Source organism: Carcharodon carcharias, chromosome 25 (assembly GCF_017639515.1).
Source record: "Carcharodon carcharias isolate sCarCar2 chromosome 25, sCarCar2.pri, whole genome shotgun sequence".
Taxonomy (NCBI): Eukaryota; Metazoa; Chordata; class Chondrichthyes; order Lamniformes; family Lamnidae; genus Carcharodon; species Carcharodon carcharias.
The window spans coordinates 5,550,621-5,571,443 of record NC_054491.1 but is presented as its reverse complement, the minus strand read 5'-3'; the positions used below and the strand labels follow the sequence as shown (position 1 = coordinate 5,571,443).

At 44.3% G+C, this 20,823-nt stretch overlaps 1 long non-coding RNA gene across 1 annotated transcript in view; it reads right to left on the bottom strand.

Annotated features, from left to right (window-relative positions):
- LOC121269516 overlaps positions 1-16,875 on the bottom strand; it is a 50,006-nt gene extending 33,131 nt beyond the window's left edge. Inside the window, exons 1-2 of the long non-coding RNA XR_005941366.1 lie at positions 16,787-16,875; positions 16,387-16,545 (exon numbers count right to left, since the gene is read on the bottom strand). This is a non-coding gene — a long non-coding RNA (uncharacterized LOC121269516). The remainder of the gene's footprint in view (positions 1-16,386; positions 16,546-16,786) is intronic.
- Between the last annotated feature and the right edge of the window lie 3,948 nt (positions 16,876-20,823).

The window sequence follows — 20,823 nt, the reverse complement described above, 5'->3', positions numbered from 1 at the left end:
AGGTAAGAATCCAGAGGGTGGGTCCAGGTGGAGGGAGAATATTGGAGGTGGATAACAGGATCCATTGAACGGGGAGAGGACTCCTGCCCAAAGAAGTGAGCCCGGAGACGAAGACGGCGGAAAAAGAGTTCAGTATCGTGCTGAGCCCGAAATTCATTGAGATGAGGGTGTAAGGGTATGAAACTAAGCCCTTTGCTGAGCACTGAACGTTCAGCATCGGAGAGGGGAAGGTCAGGGGGTATAGTGAATACACGGCTGGGGTTGGGATTGGAAGATGGGGTGGGGACGGAGGGACAGGCAGGGGTGGAGGGTCCTAGATGGGTGTTGGTGTCGATGAGTTGTTGCAGCTTGCATTACCTTACACCTGAAAGAAAGAGACAAAGTTTCTTGTTGACGCGTCGGATGAGACAAAGAATAAAATGAAACTGGGGGCACGCACAGCTTGAAAAAGGGTGCAGCGGTGCTGCTGGAGGGAGAGGTCGAATGTGCTCATATGGCAGCGCATGGAACTGAGTGTGGATTTCAGGTTGCGACAAGAACAGCAGTCCGAGAAACGTTGCATGTCCTGAATATACCTGTAATCCTGGGTGGGTTCGAAACATGAGGGATGGAACTTCAGTAGAAATCCACATGGGGTAAGTCAGAGACAGAGACAGTCACTGAGGAAGGAGATATGGCTGTGAAAGCAAGTTTTCGTAAACAACTTGTCAAACACCAGGATAGAAATGAAAAGCATTGAAGGTGAACAAGGCAAAAGAGAGAGACAGAAATTCTACTGATTTGTTTCTATGTATATATATGCAGACCAAAGGTGTTTCTAATTTCTAACAAATGAATAATTTATATAATATTGTGCAATACAATGTACTAAATGGTTGACTTCAGAAGGGCCTGGTACTGGTGCAACTAGCAATGTAACTATGATATAATGTCATGTGAATAAGAGACTGTGATCTGGTGCGAAGCAGAAGTATAACCTTGTGTAGAGTACGGAGATGTAAATAAACAAGAATGGTTTTTACAAATAAAACAGTCTATGGTAGCATTCTTAGGGTAACTGACAAGCCCTAAAAGACACCCCATCTAGATCCTTAACCCAAGGTGAAACATGGTGCAACGGACAGAGTGTAAAGACCCAGGAAAACTCCAAGTGAAAACTACAGTCCTGAGAGACCTACAAATTCTTGGAAAAAGTTCAAGAAGAAAAAGGTTGAAGAATTGAGAATGGTGCTTCATGAGTGCTGCAAATACAAGCAGACACATAAAGCTAGAATCCAGCATCGGTGAGTACAGATAACAATCTACAAATGAAACTAGTGAAGCAGCAATAGGTCCAGAGCTTAGGACAAACGCAGAGTCGACATTAGCGGTGCCATAACCTTTCCGAAGCACTGAAGGCCCTCAACAGGCTCAAAACTGGGACAACTGGGGGAAGAGATTCTCCAGATACAGAACAGCGTCAGGTTTGCATAGGAAGGAAGAGAATGATCAGGTCAGTACTTCACTCTACACAGTGGGGGCCATAGCAGATAATGTTAATGCAAGACAGTGTCAATGAGGCGCCAAGCTCATTTGAGGAAGTCCTCTAGGCATGCGATTCATACTTTGCTGTTCAAAAAAAATTTAATCATTGAGTGAGCAAAATTTATTAAGAGGAGGCAAAAAAATGGGTGAATCTGTGTTCTTACTTATAAATGACCCGTACAGACACATGGAAAATTGTGACTATGGGATCCCCATGGGATCATGTAATTAATACATGACTGTATAGAAGTTGGGGTCTGAGATGGAACCCTATCAGATTTTTTTGCAAGTGATACAAGATTTAACTCTCACAAAGGCAGTACAAATAGCATGACAGACTGAACTTAGGAAACACAACAGAGAGATTGTTTGTGGGGAAGGTAATGTCCCTTGCAAAAAACCAAGTGAAGCCATTCAGTCTGTCAGGCAAAAAATAAAAGGTGCAGTGAAGCAAAAGCATGCCAATCGCCATCTTGAGATGTTCTAGGTGTACCAGGGAAACCTTACACAAGCGGGAAGGATGTTCAGCAGGGGGAGCTGAGTGCCACAACTGTGGGAAGTTAAGACATTTTAAAATAGCCTGCAGATCCAAACTTCCTATAGCTCTTAGGAAGAAAGAAATAATAACAAAACCAAGTAAAAATCTCAAAGTGCAAGAGCCAAAGTTAAAACAAACAACCTTCCTAGGAGAAGTTAACAAAACAGAAAGTAATAGCTGGAGCATTAAATCAGAAGTTAATGGTTACCCCAGAATTCAAGATAGACACTGGTGCAGATGTTTCAGTATTACCTGGTGAAGTAAAATGGCTTAAAAATATCATGTTACAGCTATCCTCCATTCAGTTGTGAGGTCCAGGAGGGACAACATTAAAAGTAATAGGCCAACATTTGGTAAGATTAAAATACGAGGATAAAGAAAACATTGAACCCCTATAGCTATGCAGAACCAGGAGTCATCATTATTGAACTGAAACATATGCTTACAGTTGAGGGTGATTTACAAGGTTGATGACATTGCTGACAAGCACTCTAGTGTGGTAGAAGTGAATTTCCATCCCTATTTTCAGGCATAAGAAAGCTGAAAATAGAATATCATGTAACCTTATGGGCAGATGCCCTTACCCACTCTTAGACAAAGTCGAAAGCAAGATTGAACACATTTTATAGCAAGGGGTAATCTCTCCGGGAAGCATACCTACAAAATGGTGTTCTGGAATGGTCACAGTACCAAAGCCTAATGGTTCAAATAGAACCTTGACTTAATTAAACAAGTCGGTAGAGTGCGAGATCCACCCAATCCATCAATGGATGAAAGTTTCACCATCTAAGCAAAAAAACGTCCTCATCACAAAATTGGATGCTAAGAGTGGTTTTTAGCAGTTGCCTCTGGACAAAGAATCCAGATTGTTGACTGCTTTTATCACTCATTTATTATTGTTTTAACAGGTTACTATTTGGAATTGCTTCTGCACCTGAAATATTCCAAAGAACAATGGCCGGAAGGCATGGAAGAAGTAATGTGCCATATGGACAACAGTCTTGTACACGGCTCATTGAAGGAAGAACATGACTATCAAATGAGAACAGTCCTCAAAGCCTTACAAGAATCAGGTTTGACATTAAATGACAAATGTGAATTCGCAAAACCTATGATAAAATTCTTAGGCCACATTGTGCAAGGCTTCAGGAATTACAGCCAACCCACTGAAAACCAAGGTTATTCAATAGTACTCACAGCCTAAAAACATCACAGAATTACAAAGATTCCTTGGGATGTTTAATCAAGTAGGCAAGTCCCTACCAAACTTGGTGGAAATAAAAGAGCTGTTATGAAAGCTGTTGAGACAAGGTCAACAGGTGTGTTGGAATTTGGGCCAGCAAAATGCTTTTAATAAGATCAAAAATCTCCTACTTTCACCGGAATTTCTCATGCACTATGATCCAGAGTTGCTAACAATTCTAGCAGCGGACACTTGAGTGCAGTGCTGTTTCAAGTTTAAAAAGATGGACAAAGAAGACCAGTTTATTATGGCTCAAGACCTCTCACACAACAGAGAAGAAGTATGCAGCCACTTTGAAGGAAGTATTCGCAGCCACATGAGTCTGAGAGACGGTCTCTGATTATGTCACGGGATTAAGGTTTAAAATTGAAACCAACCACAAACGTTTGGTGGATCTTCTTAACCTAAAGGAAATTGCAAAAATGCCACCTAGAAGTCAATGTTTTAGACTGAGGCTGACAAGATACAATTCAGTTACTGAGTCCGTTCAAAGGAAGTACCAGACAACAACAGATGCATTATCAAGAATACCAGTTCAACGAGTCAGGCTGGAAAATTTAAATTCTATTGAGGAAGTGGAAAAATTGGCTTTACTTATTAACAAACACTTACCAGCTACTGAGAAGAGATTGCAAGAAATTAAGCAAGCACAACAACAGATTAATGGATGCAATAAAATAAAAGAGTGTTACCAGATTGGATGGCTGGATTATACCCTTAACAATCCAGTACTTTGCTAATACTTCGAGCAGAGAAATCATCTCTCAATCATAGATGATTTCTTAGTTTTCAATGAAAGACTAGTCATCCCTAAATCACTTTGACTTGACATTCTCCAGAAAATCCATCAAGGTCACTTGGGAATAGTGAAATGCTGAGCAAGAGCCCAGCAGTCAGCCTGGTGGCCAGGCATCAGTCACTCAAAAATTGCCTTATGTCTGAATAGCCAGCAGCAGAGTGAACACTGGCACCCTCCTGCTTTCCTTTGAGGACATGGCAGCATCTGGGAATGGATTTATTTGAGTTTAAAGACAAAGTTTTCATCATGGTTATTGATCACCGATCCAGATAGTTTAAAGTGAGTAGACTGCATAGCAAAGGCAGGCATTACATCACTAAGAAGGATCTTCATGACACGTGGCTTCCCGGATGAAGTGGTGTCAGACAATAGACCTCAGTTTGTTAACGAGCTGTTAACAGCTTTGCACAGAAATATGGTTTCATACACATGACTAGTTCACCTAGTGAAATAGAGAAACAGGGAGAGCAGTTGGAACAATCAAGGAATTATTTAAAAAGATGAAGATATTAACTTAGCCCTTCTTAACTATAGAAACTCACTGCTAATAAATGGGTTCTCACCATCAGAACTATTGATGGGAAGATGGCTGTGAACACATCTTCCAGCTCTACAACAAACACAACAACGTAACGTTACCTCAGATGATTGTGAGAAAGTTAGGAAACATGAGGAGCAACAAAGAGACAGTCAAGCTCCTAATTTCAACTTCAACCACAAGGCCGGAGACTTGAAAGTGCTACAGCCCGGGGAGAGAATGTGGATAAGAGATCAACAGAGAGAAGGAATTGTAATAGACAGCTCCACAACTGAGATCTTATCGAATTGAGACAAACCAGGGAAATATCAGACAGAACTGAAGAGCCTTGATATCATTAGGAAGGAAGCCAAGGGGTACCTTGGACATAATATTTAGATCCAGATGGAGACAAGGAACCAAAAGCAAGTAAAAACTCTTCAATGACGCAGGTGGAAGACATTCCTATCAAATGGCTAAAGAGTGCAGTTCATCCTCAACCCCGAAATAAAATCAAGACCAGATCAGGGAGATTGGTCAAAGGGCCACAGAGACTAGCCCTGTGAACGCTGAGACTTTGATGGGGGGTATAGGAGTATTACTTAGTTGGGATAAAGACTTGGAGGGAGATGTAGGGTAAAGGGTTAATATAAGGAGCACCTGATACTCTTGTAACTACTGATGCAGCTATGATGCAATATCACATGACTAAGAGACTGAGATCTGGGGGAGAATTTTCTGCATGTCAGGCAGGCTGGTCTGGAGCGGGCGTGGGTAGGTGTGGAGCTGACTGTGATTGGCTGCTTGCCACCATTTAACGTGGGTGGGCCAATTAATGCCTGCCCAGCGTGACGCTCGGCCAGTAGCGCTCAGCGCTACCTGTGCAGGCGGGGCGAGGAGGGAGAGTTGGGGCCTCTGCTTTTTTGTGCATACGCGCAAAAGAGAGCAGGAGTCTCGCTGAGGCACGGAGCTGCCTCAGGGAGATTGGGTACAGAATAAAAGTTGTTATGTATTAAAGTTAAAAATTATTTAAACATGTCCCCTCAAATGACAGTGTCACATGAGCTGGGACATGTTTATGAATTGTGCAAAAACTAATTAATAATTTTATTAAACCTTTAGGAAGCATCATCCCGCCCGTAGATGAGGTTTCCTGAAAAACACGAAGGCTGCTTGGGCTTTTTGCCTGCCCGCTAACCTTGCATTGATAATTACTTTAATTGTTTTTTTAATGGCCTCAATGAGCCGTTGACAGGTCGGTGGGTGCGCAGCTGCCTCCGGCAAGTGCCTGCTGAGCATAATATCTAACTGAGGCACAATGGCATTGAGACACACGCCCGACATCACCATTGGCCTGCCCCCACATGCTGACGTCAAAATTCTGGCCCTGGTGAGGAGCAGAAATACAGCCTTGTGTAGAATTCTGAGATGTATGTAGATCTGTAAATAAACAAGAATGGTTTCTACAAAACAACAGTGTATGGTAGCATTCTTAGGGTAACTGCCAAGCCCTAAAGAAACTGCATCTAGACCCCAAACTCAAGACAAAAGACGAAACAATTTACTTACAGCTCAGATGAGGTGTCTGCAAGGGACCTAACTAATCTCAATGCCCCTGGATTTCAGAGGGTCTCCATCAGTTTCTATTCATGATCATTATCCAGTAGCCTCTGCTAAGAGCACTCAGGTGTTAGAATTAAACTCAGCTATAATGCTTGCCATGACTGACTAACCCACTTATACTAATTGTGCAGGCTCCCATATGAAGGATAGTGACTCGGGTACGCTGCTCGAGGACTGCTGGATGTTTTGGTACCTCTTAGGATGGGAGGGGAGGGAACCGGCAGAATAGCAACTTACATTTGATAATTTGCTGCCAAAAATTCTTCAAATACAGTTTCTCTGGCCATCAGATAATATCATTTACCTTCTTATGAGGGAGTGACATTCCTGCATTGATTTTACATGAATCGGGAGTAAGTCTGCCTTTCCCCCGTCATTAATGACAGTGCAGGAATGTGTGGTTCTGAGAGGTGCAACCATGGATTGAGTTTTTGTCAACAGATCATTAATTAGGGAAAATAATGCATTCTCCTCCTTCTGCTGAAAGCAGTATTCTGCCCCATCTCACACTCAGTCAGATTTGTTACCTTTTTGCTTAGGGCCCTGCAGAAATTCTACCCGACATGCGTTCTGTGCCATTCTGTGTAAATAAAAATTCATGTTTGGGATACTTATGGAACTCTGCCAGGCTCCGCCCACTGCAGCCCTGATTTACAGGCCCACACAAGCCACAGGACAGATTGCCTGCTGGAAGCGGAGCCTCTCAACAGTTGTGCCTTTGATATACAGGATCGCTGGAAAGCATTGAGCTTAAGGTTGATTAAGTCTGAGGGGCAGATGACATTTATAAATCACTTTACTCTTGTGGTTGATGATGATGTCGTCATTGGAACCACTCAGTTGAATTGCATCCCTGAACTTGCTGCCAGCAACTCATATCTCATGGTGAATGTTACACTCACAAAGTACTAGATTACTCTGAGACAAAGTTCACAGCATCTAAATTACAGCACCTAGACATCCCTAACTGTGTTTCCTGTAAGGATGTGAGCAAGTACTCTATGTTTTGAGCAATAGCCTGACTAATTGTGTATATGAGTCTATGAATTACAGTAGCTGTGTTAACAAATGGCTAAATGTACAGAAAACTAGATGACTGGTAGTTAAAAAAGAGTCTCATCAATCGTCTGCTGATGTCTCCGAATGCCAGTTCAGTTATAGAGTCATTCACTGAAGAATAATATTGAAATTCTAAAGCAAAATCCTTGTCAACGCTGGAAATCAGAAATAAAATCAGAAAATACTGGAAATACTCGGCAGCTGGGCAGCATCTGTAGAGAGAGAAGCAAACCTCATTTCAGATTAATGACCTTACATCAGAACTGGAAAATGTTCGATGTGCAATGGGTTTTAAGCAAGTACAGGGGCAAAGGTCAGAAAGGTCGGGGAAGCGGATGTGGGGGGGAAGAACGAAAGGGAAGGTCCGTGATAGGGTGGGAGGCAGGAGAAGGTAAATAACAGAAGGGATGATGATGATGTAAGGCAAAAGCAGATGGTAACAGAACAAGAAAAAAAACTAAAGATGGATCTGGAGGAGGTGTAAATGTGAATAGCAGAAACATTACCAACAGCTGCCATCCACAATAACAGGAGCAATGATTATGAGGTGAAATTGCTGAACACAGTCCAGAAGGCTTGTGAGGTGCCTATTCGAAAGATGAAGCGCGGTACCTCAAACTTGCATTGCGCTCCATTAGAAAAGTGTCAGAGGCCAAAGGACCCAGAAGTCAGAGTGGGATGGAGCAGAGAATTAAAATGGCAGGCAGCTGGAGGCTAGGAATCCCGCCTGCAGACTGAGCAGACGTATGCTGCAACGTAATCAACAAATCTTCATTTGTCTCACCAATGTAGAGGATGTCGCATCATGAGCATCAAATGCAGAATATTAAATTGATAGAAATGTAAGTAAATCAGTATTTCACCTGGGCAGAGCATGTGGGGTCCTGGATGGTAGGAAAGAAGGAGGTAGAAGGGAGGTGCTGTACCTCCTGAACTTGCACAATAAGGTGTTGTGGGGAGGAGAGAAGGTGTTTGGGGGTTGGTGGGGGGGGGGGGGGTGGTATTGAGCACACCAGAGTGGCATGGAAGGAACGACCCCTTCGGAATGTTAAAAAAGGAGGGAAGGATCTGTTTGGTGGTAACATTGTACCGGAGATGCTGGAAATTATGGTGCATGGTCTATTGAATGGTGGGGCAGGAGGTGAAAACAAGGGAACCTCTATTGTGGTTCTGGGAAGGAGGAGAATTGGCCAGAACAGAAGAAGATTGAACTAAATTGAAGTGGATTTTTCCACTCATGGTGTTTGGGTGGGCGACATAACAGCAGGTCAGTAGGCTCCGTTACAGATGTGCCACACTTCCTCACCTAACCTCCCCCTTGGTGTTCCATCTTGGTGTTTCATTACGTCACAATACTAGTGGAGGAAAATCCGCCTTGATAACTGCAGAAAAGATGGGCAGAATCTTCCGTTCTGAAGCTTACATTCGGTGGTGGATGCCAAATTAGGAGTGAGTCCTGCTGGGGGGGGGAGGATGGTTGACCATGTGCAATTTTGCACTGGTCAGCTCATTAACTATGCATCCATATGGAGAAAAACGAATCACATGGCCGGGGGGGAGGGGCAGGAAGCCGCCATTCCCGCCGTTACCTTGCGGGTTCAAAGGTGCGGGCGCCGTTGTTAAAGGGCACTCGGACAACCATTCACTCACTGCAGGCCAGGACCTTCAGTCTGGATGTCCGTAATATCCCAGAGAAGAAAGAAATGTGCGGCCCCATAGTCCATTGAGGTTTTCCTGGAGATTCTCCTCCAGGGCCTCCAACAAAGACCGGAGGGGCTGTTTCCCTGGGATGGCAGCAGGAAGTCCTCGCATCTGACCACGGCAGCCTGGATGGAGGTTGAAGTGGAGGTTAGTGTCACGAGTCTGCAGTGCAGAGATGCCCAGCAATGTAGGAAGAAGGTGAATTTGCTGCACTCTACCAGGGTAAGTATACATCTACTCACTGCAAACTTACACTCATAAGGGCATCAGGCCGTCTAAGTGTGTGAGTACACAGGGATGTCACACAGGAGTTTGGCTTGCAACACTCACCAGCAGGTGGGACATCTGAACTGAAAGTGTGCCAGACACCTCATGCTTTCAACCTACTATCAGGACATTCTCTGTCTTAATCACTTACTGGGGAGGACTCAGCAGCCGCCATTGACATACATGCTCCAGAGCTGCTCGTGCAACCATTGGCATGACAATCTATCCTTCTGCCTTCCTGCAGGAGAAGAACGTCCACGGCATGTGTGAGCACTCCCAGACTAGAGGTGGAATTCCGGACATCAGAGTCCTCAGCCCTTTTGAGGAGATACCCAAAAAGCTGGGAGGAGCAGGACCGTACCTGTGCTGAGGGCCAGATAGGACCCCCCCAGGAAGCCAGTAAGGATGCCTCTTGTCTGCAGTTGTCAGTGGCACCCACTGAGTGAGAGATGCTTTTGATTAAGGAACCTGCTTAATCGATCACTAAATCTTTATGTTCTCCATTCCAGGCACCAGAAAGAAATGGAAGAGGCCAGCAACCCAGACCAGCCACAGCCCCTGCCCCAAACCCACCTCTGAGGAGGAGGCCTCAGGATCATCAGAGGATTCACAATCATGGCTTATACCTGCGTCCTCCACCAGCGCAGACATTCACCTCAGTGGGTCAGGTTCTAGTGTAGGCTCGGGGTCACCATCTGGTGAGCACATCACTGACACGGGTTCACAACCAGTGGAAGTAGTTACAACTGAGGCCTCTGACACTAAGAAGACAGCTGGAGGCCAGGCCCCTGATGAGACTTATGCAGATGACTAGCCTCTGGACTCGGCCCTAAGAGACCTGCTGGAGATGCAGAGACAGGCGCAGGAACATCAGGCACAGATGACAGAGGCCATGTGTAGGCTGGGCCAAAGGCTAGAGGAGTCCATCCACATTCTGTTTGATGTTGTGGGTCTGGCGTGTGAGTGCTTGGCTGCCTCCATGGTAAGGGTGGCGGCCACCTTGGAGATCCAGGTCCAGCAGAATGCACAGTGGCTGCCGGCTATATGCACGGACCTGAATTCCGTTGCTCCAGCCATGGGTGCAATGCAGCAGTGGCTAGGCGAGAGGGGGATGGGGCACCTCGACCTCCCTCAAGGTGTCCCTTATCCTCAAAGAATCAGGGATGTGCCATTGGGTACCCACTGGGAGAAGGCACGTCAGGCAGGCAACCCAAGGCTAGTGACCCCATCGCCTCCAGCAGGTCAGGCTGAGGAGGTTGCACTTGCACCTGTGCAGGAGACCCTTAGCAGGCTGGGGCTCTCTAGGCCTCTGGTCAGCAAACACGCACACCAAAGTCATTACAGTCAACAGAGCACAGCAGTCAGCGAGCTACCTCCACCTCAGCTGTGGAACACCAGGGCTGCACTTAGGCATGGTAATAGGAAATAAAATTTCAAGAAAGATTTAGGGCACAAAGGTGGCATAGCTGTTAATATCTATCGCAATTGTAAATATATGAATAATTGCACCGTGTTTTTGCTTGTTGTATTCTCATCATGCTGCTAGTTTCTGAAATAATCACATCCATTTAAGGACATTGCATTTCATTCCCAAACACCCACGGTTGAGGTGGGCCTAATCAATCACCATTTATTGTCTTGCATCATGTGTTGTGTGAGGTATGAGGACCCTGAACTGTGCAGGAGGCATCACTGTTGAAGTTGAGGTTTGTACAAATCTGGCCACCCAGAAGGTACTGGTGACCCGATTAGGCTCCCTCTCAGAATGCTATCTGAGCAGACTCTGCAGCGGCCACCCCTTGCTGCTCTGGCCGTTGTTGTTCCTGGTGCTGGGCTACCCTGCACCAGTTCCTCCTCAGTGGCAGTATGGCCAGCAAAAGCCATCGTCAGGGGTGCCTGAGGTTCTCTGTGAACACATCACAATGACCAATGTAGTCATCTCATTGTTTGAAACTTGCCCTCTGCCCCTGACAAAATTCAGCCAATGGGAGGGCCTGTATCTAGCATCGGTCCACTGCTGGGAGCTACCGTGACACACACACTCAGCATGAAGCCCAGACTTGAGGACAACAGATGACAGCTCCTCTCATTCAGACATCCATGTGCATGTATACACATTGCCCGGACCGGAGTTATGGGCACCCTCCCTCAGACACTATTGAGCTGCCCTCCAAAATCCTTGAGACACATTTGGTCCTTGCCATCATATATGTAACACACAACCACTTATCTGCCAAAATTATCCAGATACCTCGATGTTCCAACTTGGCACATTGGAGCCATCCCCCATCTGGGCCCTGTGGAGCTCCTCTTCCCTCTCCCACTCCGGCCACCCCTGCCTCCATTAAGAGGAGGTGGCCTTCAGCTCAAACTTCACCTGCTGCTCCAACCCTGGCTGGAATGAAGCAACTTTCGATTAAATGGCTTTACTCCCCCATGACCATTAAACTAGCGATTCTCATGGCAGCAGAGCTGCCTCCTGAATAGTCTCAGGTTTCTCAGTTGTGTTTGGAAACGTTAGAGGTCAGTAACTAATGCCGTTGATATTGGTGGACAAACATTCATCTGACATAAGCTTACCTCTCTGCTGAAGAGGGAGAGAAACAGTGTTAGTCATTTACTAACTAACGTCAGCAACAGTCATTTTAAGCAAACGTTGGGTGGATCCTCCCTTCCCCACTAGCAGCAGGAAGCATGGTGAGGGGGGGGAAACTCAACTTGGCATGAGGCCAAAAATCAGTCTCCCAAAATCAGGATGAACTTTTGGAATTCTGCTCTTGGGGCTTTAAAGAGGCGTTAAAGGTGAGTCAAGCTTCCCAATGAACAATGTCTGGAAGCCCTTTTGTACGCATTAACATGTCATGCATATTCATTAAAAGGCCACCTTGCTGGAGTTAAGTTACTCTGCCAAATTATGCTCCCCGCCAGCGAGAAATTGGAACTTTCACTTTTACGACTGTATGTAACTGGTGTGCACCTGGCGAGGTAGACTTCTTCCATGATTAATAATCACTTGTCGCTGCGTTGTCCTCTTTGGGGAGGCTCTGTAACTACTAGCCTTTGCTTGAGACCAGGTGGTAGCAGTGGAGGATAATTAAAAGAAAGTAGGCTTAGCGAGGGAGGATGGAGCGGTGGCTGGGCAAATGAGGGAAGGATAGGGCAAGATGTCAGGGGAGGGAGAGTGCAGGCTGCCTGGGGAGGGATGGCACAGGATGTCCAGGGAGGGGCAGTGCTGGCTGTCCGTGAGGGATGGCATAGGCTGTCCGGAGAAGAATAGTGCAGGCTGTCCAGAGCCAAGAGAGGCTGATCCACTCAAGCGGGTGTTGGTCATATTTTTGGTTGGGTGAGTGGCTTTCTGGGTACTGATGGTGGCAGATGGAAGCCTCTAATAGGTGGGGCCATGAATGCCAAGGTTTGTGTCCTGAGGGTTAAGATTAGGGTACTGGAAGGCAGGGGGCATGGTGACGGTGACAGGGACGAGTTGGATCTGGCAGGGTAGGAGTGGCAGGGTCATGGTTGTTTACTGCAGGATATCATGGGGGCGGTCCTAAAAGGTCAGGTTAACCGTGTCCGGGGAGGAATGATGCAGGATTGGAGGGGTCAGAGTCAGAATGGGCACCTGCACTTGGACAGTTAGGGTAACAGGGAAGAGCAGGGATAAAGGCATCAAGTGTTATGGGGTCAAGGGTAATGGGGAGGGGGGGTGGCGGGGGGGGGTGCAAGGTGAACATGGAGGAGATAATGTGTTGTAGGTGAAGGTAAATGGCGGGAACCTGGTGGTTGACAGGGGGAGAGTAAAAGGTGTTGGACTTTCGTTGATAAGATATGCACACCATTGTTTAACTTAGAATGTGGCAAAGCACTTGCATGGTGTGACCCAGGATTCGAGGTGGGAGGAGGGTCCTCAGCGATGGGTGGAGTTACTGGTGGGCTTAGTTGATCAACTAAAGGGGCACCTGATAAATATTTGTCAACCGGATGGAGAGCTATGCTCAGGTGCATTCTCATCTCCATGGTTAAACCCCTACAACAGCAGCAGCATTCCTCCATAACTTGTGGGCCCCATTGCAGCATCATTATTGGACAATTCAAATTCCTTTCGTGCCTGAACAATTTTGAAATATCAGGAGTGAACAGTGCAAAACAAAACAAGGTTATACTGAAAAGCTTTATTAATATTGACTGTTGTTATTAATGGACAAGTATTCATTCTAAAAAGATTAACGTCTCCATTAAAGTTTTAAAGAATGTCCTTCAGGTATGTTAAGCATTTACCCACTGACATCTTCAGCAGTCATTTTAGACTGATATCATTTGAAGTTTTCTGGATTCATTAGAGAAGACTTTGCTCCTATGTAATGTTTTACTTATAGCTGATCACCAAGGTAGACAGGACATCTGACAGGGCAAGACATAACACAACCTTCTGTCTTACATCCAAATGTTAGAGATGGAAAAGCTTTTCAATCTAATCCATTGCAAAGGGGAGTTGGATCTTCACGAATTGACCAAGTAACAGAACTGACACTAATACACAGGTGCTGACAATTGATGTGACTTTTTTTTGTATACTACCAGCCATCTAGGTTTCATGAAACCTTAAAAAGAGGTGAGAATTCTTTGAGCACCAGCTACATGGTAGGCAGCAGTGTTAGTTTTTGATCAACAAATATATACTTTTTGGAAATGGGGAGAGAGAGAGAGACTAAAACAGTGAAATTGGGCATGGGTGGGTGGAGACACAAAACAGCCAGTATTTTATTGGCTGCCTGTTATATGCTTTGTCTGATATTCAGCTCAATTGAGTACAACAGAACAAAATATCAGATGTGTCCTTTACCGCTACACCTGTTCTGTTCCTTCACCAATGTCCAATTTTGCTCCTTCTCTGTTTCTCTTTCTCCCTCTCTCCTTCCAACATCTTAGCCCCATTATTTTCCAGGATTATTACTCCCTGTCTCCTCTTTCCTTCTGACTGCATAGTAACCATCGGAAGTGTTGTGCTTAATAGATTATTCTGCAGCTGTACAAAAATATATTCCTGTAAACTGCAATTCCCTATTGTGACTTAACTGTACCTAATGATAGCCAATTATTGTCCTGTCCTGCTTTGCTTCTGTAGAAAGAGTAATGATATTGCATTGTTTTACTTGCTGCTTTAAAAGTCTTCCCTCTCACTCTGCTGTGTTCGGTGCCCCACAAACCATACGAAATGGAAATGTCCAACTATATTGTGGGGAGGCTGAGTGCTCTAGAAGGTGAGCAGTGGACCCTCTTAAATCTTTCGCTGCTTCCACTTTCAAAGCAGAATATGCCACCAAATTGGTTGGTTGTGTGTCTGCATTTGACGCTTAATTTGCTATCTGAGGCTGTGTCAGGCACGGACAGACATTTGAATAAAATAGGAATTAATTGCTATTGCCAGAACCTCCAGCTTGTTAGGAAAGTGCATCATATCGTTAAATGTCATCAGTACTTGTATTCACTGGGATTCTGGTGCTAATGGTGGACAGGGGTCTTCCTCCTAACCAATCTTTCTGAAATTGGTGATGAGTCAGCTAGTCAAGTATGTGGCCTCCCAGTGGAATGCTTGATGCATGTTTATTTTGTTTTCACCTGTTTGTCTATTTGGCCATATTGCATCTTACCAGTGTCTTTCTCTTCTGTTGCTTCAAAGCCTTCATGACAGACCGAACACAAGGCTACACTACACTTGTCCAGTTGGGAGGCAGGAAAACAAGCAGTTCAAGATAAGTTAGGCAAGGAGCACAAATAGCACCATCTTCCACATCTCAGGACTCAGACTTCTGTCAAATGAAAGTAGCCACTCCTGAAAGAAATCTCTCATCTTTAACATTTTCATCTCCTAGAAGAAAAGGCTTCCATCATGAAGGAGGAAATTAGACTTAATCAAGAGCTTACAAATGTCAATCCCAAACATTTTGACATAGAAAGGAATTGTCACTTAGTCCATGACCTGACACATACCTGAAGCCTACAGTTGTATTTCACAGTATTCGGTAGAATAGAAATGTTTCAGACATATTCGGGTTGCTATTAACTTCATTAACCATTGTGGGCAGGAGGAGCTGGGCAGGCAGCATGGTTAAACCCTAAAAAAATGAGGACTGTGTCCCCAACCCTTTACGTGTGTAACCCAGTTACAGCAGCAGCTAACATGCCTTGGAGAGGAAGGATATTTTATTATCATATTTAAAACAGGTCCCCAACGTACAATTGGGAGCCTGATATAAATATAACAGCTGCAGGCCAGGTTTCCCAGGGCTAGCGAAAGCCATTGGTTCCAATATTAATGGGGGAGTTGGGCTGAGACCCAACAAGGTAAGTAGGCCCTTAACCTCAGCCAAGGTTTGAATCATCACCACAAATAACGTACTGACTGGAAGAGGGGTTGGGTTGCTTAATTCCAAATTTTAAAACTCTGACCCTCTCCTGCCGCTCTGGGATTGGTGGTGGGGGGTTGTTGATGCACAATCAAGGCCATTGTATGGATCAGCAGGAGTTTCCTCATACCAGAATTGGTGTCCAAGCCTCAATCCTAACATGGAAAGAGATTGTGATACCTCACCGATCCCCCCCATCACCCACTACTTGACGTCAGTTCTCTCGCCTCAAACAACCTTGTAGTTTCTTTGGCTTAGGTACTGTCCAATGTGATGCATTTACTCATTGATCCATCAGAAAAGTTCTATCTCTTACAATACCATGTCACTAAAATCTTTGTGACAATTATACTTTCTGCTAGTACAACGAGGGACATTTCCTTTATTTACAGGCAACTTCTTCAATTTATTTTAAATGGGGTGACTACATTGAGTCAATAATTCCTTGAAAAAAGCACATTAAGTTTAAGAACGAAAGCAAGAGATTGAAATTCCTGATGCCATCTAGCAGCAGCATGTACAAGCTTGCCTTACTGTTATGCATTTTCCTAAGTCTTTTATGTTGAGATTACATTTAAAAAGGACAACAGTTTCCACCAAGAAGAGAATTTTGAGGATAGTCAGTAAATAATAGGCACCTTCTGAACAATATTAGAACTCGATTTGTGTGATAATGTTGTTTTACCTGAGAACCAATAGGTTTCAACTTACTGTGCAAACTGCTCTCTGTGGCCTTCATTAGTACCATCTATCACCGTCACAGGATTAATATATGCCAGTAGGCAGGAGGAGAGGCAATCTGTCTCTGCCGTGGTTGCACCAAGCTTGTGCTGGATCTTCTATCTGTCTGGGGTTTCAGCGGTATTCATCCTGCGTTAAAAAAAGAGAAAAAAAAAATTAGAATTGCCTAATACATTTATCACTGTCAGCCAGGATTCAGTCCACTTCCTGTGTTTTTGTCTCCCATTTTCAACGCAGTGAGAACATCAAGTGACTCCTGTCCTCTCAGAAAAGAATCATTTTTTTTTCAGCAGACGAACATTTGTTACAAATGCAAGGCCACTCAGGCAAGCCTATTCACGCATGTCTTAATAAATGAGGTGCAATTTACCAACTATACATTTTGTCTGTTGACATAAATGATGATCGGTTGGAATGTGCACCAAGAGACAAACAGCAGCTTGTCTTTCTTTCCAAAGCACTGAAAGCATGTGGTCTGACTGCCCTCTTGTGGTTCTCTCCTTTTTCAGATTGTGATGTCTGCATTAACCAGGTCTTGACAAAAACAGGATGACTCACTTTTAAATCACAAGTAAAATAATTAGGTTCTGTTATTTGCTTTTCTTCGATGAACATTTTGTTCCTCTCCTTCATGGAATTCCCTTTGGATTCAAAATTAACCATCATTACAGCCTTTGTCCAAAAATGGACAGAAGAGCTTAATTTCAGAGTGAGGGAGGCTGCTCTTGACATCAAAGCAACCTTTAACCTTTTGTGGCACTAAGGAATCTGGTAAAATTGAAGTCAGTTGGAATCAGGGGAAAACTAGCCATTGGCTGGAGCATTAATAAAAATACTTGTGTATCTTGGATGCTTATAAGCTTAGCCCCAGGACATTGCTACATGTATTCCTCAGGACAACATCCCAGACCCAACCATCTTCAGCTGCTTCATCGATCACCTTCCCATCATCACGGAGGTTGCAGTGGTCTCATTCATCATCATTCAATTCCATTCAGAATTTCTCAGATATCGCATTAGCAAGTGCCCACATGCACCAACTGAGCAGTGGCAAGTAGCATTTGTGCCAGGCAATGACCAAAGTTAGTATGCAGGTTCAGCTCATAATCAAGAAGGCTAATGGAATGCTAGTCCTTGATACAAAAGGAATTGAATATTAAAGTAAAGATGTTATGCTTCAGTTATACAGGGCATTGGTGAGACCACATCTCAAATACTGTGTGTAGTTCTGGTCTCCTTATTTAAGGAAGGATGTAAATGCTTTGGAGTTAGTTCAGAGGAGGTTTACTAGATTGATATCTGGAATGAGCTTGTTGTCTAATGACGATATATTGGACAGACTGGGCTTGTTTCGACTGGAGTTTGGAAGAGTGAGGGTTGATTTGATTGAAGTATATAAGATCTTGAATGGCTTTGACAGGTTGGATGTTGAAAGAATGTTTCCTCTTGTGGATGAGTCCAGAACTAGGGGGCACTGTTTTAAAATTAGGGGTCACCCTTTTAGGACAGAGATGAAGAGAATTTTTTTTTCTCTCAGGGCGTTGTGTGACTTTGGAACTCTGCCTCAGAAGGTGGTGTAGTTGGGGTCATTGAATACTTTTAAGGCTGAGGTAGATAGATTCTTGTTAGGCAAGGGAATCAAAGGTTATCAAGGATAGATGGGATCTGGAAGTCAAACACAAACATATCAGCCATGATCCTATTGAATGGTGGAGCAGGCTCAAGTGGTCCACTTCTTCTCCTATTCCATATGTTCATATGTCCAACAACGGAGAATCTGGCCATTTCCCCTTAATGTTCAATGACATTACCATCACTGAATCACCCAATATCAACATCCTGAAGGTTACCATTGACCAGAAGCTTAACAGGGCCAGCCATATAAATACTGTGGCTAAAAGAGCAGGTCAGAGGTTGGGAATGCTGTGGCGAATAACTCACCTCCTGACTCCCCAAAGCCCATCCAGCATTTATAAGACACAAATTCAAGAGTGTAATAGAATAATCTCCACTTGCCTGGATGAATGCAGCTTCAACACACTTAAGAGACTTGATTAGCACCCAATAGGCATCCTGTGGTCAGACACATCACAATCTGAAACCAAGTGATAGATGCCATTTCAAACAGATGCTATTGATCTCTCATCAACTGCCCACAGACGCTTGTCACACTGTGAGCCAACCAGTCTCATTGAACTCTGTCTTTCACATGAGGATTTCCAATCTCTACTCTCCAAGAACTCGCTTTGGAATTTTCTCCCAAACTGATGCTTTCTCTCGGACGCCTTCCGCAAGGGTCCAGGGTTTCGAACTCTCCTTGCGATATTCTTCTCCCCTGGGTCACTATGTACATTCAAGCTTTCTTCCTCGCACTCCCTCTCACTGACTCAGCCATCAACAATACACCACTGCTTCACATGCACCACCTTAAACATTTATTCCCTGCACCACTGGCACACAGGAGCAGCAGTGTGTAGCATATATAAGATGCACTGCAGCAACTCATCAAGGCTCTTTTTTATTCTTATGTAGGATGTGGGCATCACTAGCAAGGCCCCCATTTGCTGATCATTCCTAATTGGCCTTAAGAAGATGAGCCGCCTTCTTGAACCGCTGATGTCCATCTGGTGCAGGTACACCCACAGTGCTGTTAGGAAGAGAGTTCCAGGACTTTGACCCAGCAACAGTGATAGTTCCAAGTCAGGATGATGTGTGGTTTGGACAGGAACCTGAAGCTGGTGGTATTCTATATGCGTTACTAATAAATTCAGAATTCATAAGAAATTCAGAAGAAATGTCTTTAGCCAGAGAGCAGTTAAAACGTTGAATTGCAGTTGAGTTGAATATGTTATGCCCAGTGAAGGCATGTCATATTCATAACGTTAAATATGGACTCTGTGCTGAGTTTACCACTGGACAAGCCTGATCCCAGGTTGGAACCCGGCTTGAGAGATCCTAACTTTTATTTTTTGTTTAGATACATGGAGAGTGGCTACTGACAGAACCACCAGAATCAGCTGATGAACTTCTAACAAAAGAATAAAACATTTATTAAACAGGAAAACATGAACTATATTACAGTACTCATTCACTCACAATTATACCTTTACAGATATATACAGATTTGTAAGGATAACACAAGTTATGAAAACTATCTTATACTCTAATGTTAACAGTAAGTACACAGTCCATGTAAACCACTAGATGGCCTCGGGTCAGACACGCCACACTCTGAAAACAAGTGACAGAAGGCACTTCAACCAGATGCTATGGATCTCTCATCAACTCCCCACAGACGCTTGTCACTCTGTGAGCCAACCAGTCTCACTGAATTCCATCTTTCACACGAAGGTTTCCAATCTCCACTCTCCAATAACTCGCTTTGGAATCTTCTCCAAAACCGACACTTTTTCTCAGATGCCTTCCATAAGGGTCCAGAGTTTCTAACTCTCCTTCTAATGTTCCTCTCCCCGGGTCACCATGTGCATTCAAACTTTCTTCACCCACTCTCTCCCACTGACTCAGCCACCAACAGTGCCCCACTGCTTCACACGCCCATAGCAAAAATTTACAGACCTCCGGCCATTTCTTCGGACCTTCTGGCCTCTTGCTTTAAACCTGCAGCTTTTCTTCCTTTAAGCTTGAAGCTTGGGGCCTTCCTCTGCTCCTCACTCTTAACTTAATTTAACAGGACCTTTGCCAGGTTACTGTCTTTCTTTGGACTAGAAGGTCTTCTTGGGACCATCTCCTGTTTCTGTCTCACTCTTTGGCCTTGGGACCTTTCCATCCTTTTGGGGTATATACTCTCACTCTGCAGTTCCCTGTCCCAGTGTCCAGTCTCTCTGGAGTTCAGACTTCAACTTCAGTTTGGGACTGGCCATTTGTCCCTTCTAGGCTGCTTCTGCCAGCAACTGCCTCCAACCGATCTAAAAACTGCTGCTTCTATTTTTTTTCTTAGTGTGGAGGGAGCCTGCCTCTTTGGACCCCTGTTGCTGGGCAACAGCACAATTTTTTCTACTCTTGTGTTTGCTTTAACTTCTATTCAGGAGTCATAAAGCTCCTTAGAAATGCAGGTGTATAAACAGTTCTAGACCTGCCTCAAAAATGAAACTAAATCTCGGGTTTCACCTTTTTAAAGTGAAACTAAAACTAAACTTGACCTTCTCTTAACACACAAATACTGAAATACCAATCAAACTCAAACTTTAAAGCTAATGCCCACAAATATAAATATAACTTATCTAAACTGTCACTTATTTCCTAACAGTTCATATAGAAGTTTCTGGAACTGTATTTTATTGAATATGGGCACTGCTGAACTAATAGGATGACTGCCAAGGTTCAGGTGACCTTTTCAATTTCAACTCAGACTATCTGAAGCTTCCGGAAAGTTCCTAAATGCATCAC